Genomic DNA, 4,423 nt, shown 5'->3' with positions numbered 1-4,423 from the left:
ATGGCCTGAGTACTTAGATTGCAGCCACCCACATAGGAGACTGGATGGAGTTCTGGATTCTTGGCTTTGGCCTGGCCCAGTTCTGGATGGGGGAATTTTGGTAGTAAGCCAATGGATGGAAGATCTCTCTCTCTCCCTCTCCCACTCCCGCCCCCTCTCCCTCCTCCCTTCTCCCTCCCCCCTCTCCCTCCCTCTCTCCCTCCCCCTCCCCTTCTCCCTCTCTGATTTTGCCTTTCAAATAATAATAATAAAAATCCTTGGAAAGATCAGATTGTAGTGGCTGTAGCCACTATATTGTGCAAACAGTTTGCACACATTCGTATCACATCCTTTTTACTCATTTTGGGTTGCTTCTCGATAGCATCTTAGCCAGTGATGGCATGGGTGACAAAGACTTACTTTAAGACGCTCAGACTTATTACATTACATTGGGATTTGTGACACTGGGGTTGGAAGAACTTGAGTAGAAGCAAGCCCATGGTTCCTAATCCTGGTTTTGTTACTAGGAAACTCTGAGTTTCAGGTGACCTCTCTGATTTAGGAATAACACTTCTTGTTGAGAAGAGATGCACCTGACATTTATCTGTTTTCTCTGAGTGGAATGGACGCATCCTTCCCTTTCAGCGTCTGATCTGATCCCATACTCTTCTTCTTCCAAGAACCTTTCCTTGGCTACAGCTGTGCAAATTAATCCTCGTGAACATAACACCTGTCCCATTCATCTGCCACTTGGACAGTCTGATCTGGCATGATTACAAGTGCAGGAACTTATTTGGCAACCTGGTCCTGTTGCAAAGTTTTTTCTTTCTTTTTTTTGGGGGGTGGGTGGGTTCTGGACTCCACTCAAAACTAACAGCTTTATTATGAGCTCCTGATAAGTGGGTAAGAGAAACACAATCCTGTGTGGTATATGTTGCTTCTAAAGTCCAAAGAAGCCTGCCAAGCATCATGCCTCTTTCTTGTGGGTAGATGCAACCAACTGTCTTTTACTTTAGAAAGTGTATCTCGGCCGGTGCCATGGCTCACTAGGCTAATCCTCCAGCTGCGGCGCCAGCACTCTGGGTTCTAGTCCCAGTTGGGGCGCCGGTTCTGTCCTGGGTGCTACTCTCCCAGTCCAGCTCTCTGCTGTGGCCCGGGAAGGCAGTGGAGGATGACCCAAGTGCTTGGGCCCTGCACCCGCATGGGAGACCAGGGAGAAGCACCTGGCTCCTGGCTTCGGATCGGCGCAGCCCGCTGGCCGTAACGGCCATTTGGGGAGTGAACCAATGGAAGGAAGACCTCTCTCTCTCTCTCTCTCACTGTCTAACTCTGCTTGCCCCCCACCCCCCCAAAAAAAAGTGTATCTCGACATGAACCAGACCATTAGACTCTTAGGAACTTCACTGATGTAGCAAGCCAGCAAGTCATTGGATTCCCTATCATGTTACCAGTGAAATGGACTGATGGGCCATTCTATGGAGTTAGCAACACGATTGATGCAGCAGGTTATGGCTCAAATTCCTGCCAGGCTTCTGGCTGTGGCCTGCCCCAGTTCTAACTGTTTCAGGTATTTGGGGAGTGTGCCAATGGATGGAAGATCTCTGTTTGCATGCTTTTCAAATAAATAAATATAAAAAAAAAAAAAAGAAAATGAGATTACAGGATACAAGCCTCCACAGGGAGCTTTAGGAGGATTTTAACATTCAAATTCTCAGCCTCATCCATCACAAACATCTCATTTTGTATCATGGGGTCCCATTTGTTTCCTATCAGCACCCTGAGATTATATTAAGAAGCAAGAGAGTTTGAATATTTAGTTGGGTTTGCAGCTCTGCAACCATCGAACTAATTTTTTTTTCTTTAAGATTTATTTATTTATTTGAAAGGCAGAGTTACAGAGAAGCAGAGGTGGAGGCAGAGAGAGAGGTCTTCCATCTGCTTGCTCACTCCCCAAATGGCTGCAATGACTGGAGCTGGGCCAATCTGAATTCAGGGGCCTGCAGCTTCCTCCAGGTCTCCCACATGGGTGCAGGGGCTCAAGCACTTGGATCGTCTTCTGCTGCTTTCCCAGGCACATTAGCAGGGAGCTGGATTGGAACTGGAGCAGGCGAGACTCAAACCAGTGCCCATATGGGAGCTGGCACTGCAGATGGTGGCTTTTCTCACTATGCCGCAGCACTGGCTCCGTGAAATAATTTTCTAGACATGGTCCTCATCCATGTTAGCCCAGAGACTACAGAAGGACTCTTCTGGAGTGACCATGGAAGCTTTCTGATTTCCCATCATATTCTGAGTTGGGTATTCGAGGCTTTCAATATTTTTTCCCCTGTTTACTCATTTTAGAGCCATGGGAGGGAGTCAGCTGACTCCACAATCTTCATAATCACACTACTGTCGCCATGGCGACCAAGTATCACAGTCACTTCATTTCTGTTGCTCTTCACCTGCATCCATTCCTTGCTCCCACCAGTGATAAGCTGAGTCACTGTTGTGCCACTGAATGTCACGATTGCCCGGATTCCGTTTTCCCCAGTGAGGAAGTTAACTGTGTGCTTCTTAAATACGAGAGCAATAAAAGATCAGAATCCCATTATGGGGCTCTATTTTCTTGGGCACTCCTTGGTACTTATTACGGCAACTATCTACATCCTGGAAGGCAACAGATGACACACTCAAAGGGCGGTAATTGAGATGGATTGAATGAAGTGGATGTTTATAGAGCTGTAGACAGGGGTGGCTGACTTCAATTCTTTACCCTTGTATGTATCCATACCCTTTCCTGTCCTCCTGATGAGTGAGTATACTTCCATGCCTCACATCACTGGGCTGGGCTGTGTGACTTGTTTTGGCTCATCATATGGTATGTGAAAGTGAGCATGCCAGTTTCTTTCTTTTTTTTAAGATTTATTTATTTATTTATTTATTTGAAAGTCAGAGTTACACGAGAGAAGGAGAGGCAGAGAGAGAGAGAGAGAGAGAGAGAGAGAGAGGTCTTCCATCCGCTGGTTCACTCCCCAATTGACCGCAACAGCCAGAGCTCTGCTGATCTGAAGCCAGGAGCCAGGATCTTCTTCTGAGTCTCCCACATGGGTGCAGGGGCCCAAGCACTTGGGCCATCTTCTACTGCTTTCCCAGACCATAGTAAAGAGCTGTATTGGAAGAGGAGAAGCTGAAACTAGAACCAGTGCCCATATGGGATGCCAGTGCTTCAGGCCAGGGCTTTAACCCGCTGTACCACAGCACTGGCCCTGAGCATGCCAGTTTCAAGGTTAGGCCTCAAGAGGCATTGCATACAGATAGCCTCCAACTTACAATGATTTGACTTAGTGACTTCAACTCGAAGTGCTATAACTGTAATACTTATTCGGTACAAGCCATGCTGTGACACTTGAATTTTGATCTTTTCCCAGGCTATCTGTATAGTGTGATACTCTTTCCCACCCTGGGCAGCAGCAGTGAGTGCAGCTCCCAGTTGCCTTGCAATCGTGAGAGGAAACAACCATTCTACTGTGTGTTGTGTTGCCAGTGCTTTTTTTTTTTTTTCTTTTGGGGGTGGGGGCACAGAGAGCAAGTTTATTAGTCAATACTGATGGCAGGCATCATCAAAGAGAGAGAGGAGCTTGGAATGGTGCTGTGACCGGAGAGCCTGCTACAAGTCTCACACAGGGAAAGACATGGGTTCTGGGGATACTGGGAATATCCTCTGGCATTCAGCACCATAGAGACAAGCTCTTTGTAGTTGATACAACCATTGCTGTCCTCATGCCCTGCCACCAGCATCTCTACTTCTTCCTCTGTCATCTCACCCAGTGTGACAAGAACATGATGGATTCAGCACCCACGATGGTGCCATCCTTCCCTTGTCAGACACCTGAAGGCCTTAAACATAATCCTTGTAGGTTCCCTGGTCCTTGTTCTTGGCCAGTCTGCAGCATGGGCAGGAGGTGCCCACAGTCCAGCACCTTCACATCCATCTCGTCACTCTTGGACACTAAGCACCGAGACAGGACATTGACCACCTTGGTGTTGCTGAGGTTCTGGCCCAGGGACCTCATCACGGCCCTACACTGGTTGTACAGGATCTTGCCATCACCTGTCTGGTCAACCAGCTGGATGGCCTCCTTGAACTCTGCAGTCTGGCCCTTGATGCAGTCACACATCTTGACCGCTCAGCTCTGTAGGATCTTTTCCTACAGAAATGTCTGCCAGTGCTTTTTGTATAAAGGCATTCAGTAAATTGCATGAGACAGTCAACAACTTATTATATTTTTTCTTTTTAAAGATTTGTTTTATTTATTTAAAAGTTACAGAGAGAGGCAGAGACAGAGAGAGTGGTCTTCCATCTGCTGGTTCACTCCCCAGATGGCTGCAACACTGTAGCTGGGCTGATCTGAAGCTGAGAGCCAGGAGCTTCTTCTAGGTTCCCCACGTGAGTGCAGAAAGC

General features: G+C 47.5%; 1 pseudogene; it reads right to left on the bottom strand.

The window, feature by feature from the left end:
- Positions 1 to 3,555: 3,555 nt before the first annotated feature.
- LOC100342763 (myosin light polypeptide 6-like) lies at positions 3,556 to 4,139 on the bottom strand (annotated as a pseudogene).
- Positions 4,140 to 4,423: the final 284 nt, after the last annotated feature.

Source organism: Oryctolagus cuniculus, chromosome 1, assembly GCF_964237555.1.
Source record: "Oryctolagus cuniculus chromosome 1, mOryCun1.1, whole genome shotgun sequence".
Lineage (NCBI taxonomy): Eukaryota > Metazoa > Chordata > Mammalia > Lagomorpha > Leporidae > Oryctolagus > Oryctolagus cuniculus.
The sequence above is the reverse complement of the archived record's forward strand: the minus strand, read 5'-3'. Positions and strand labels throughout refer to the sequence as shown.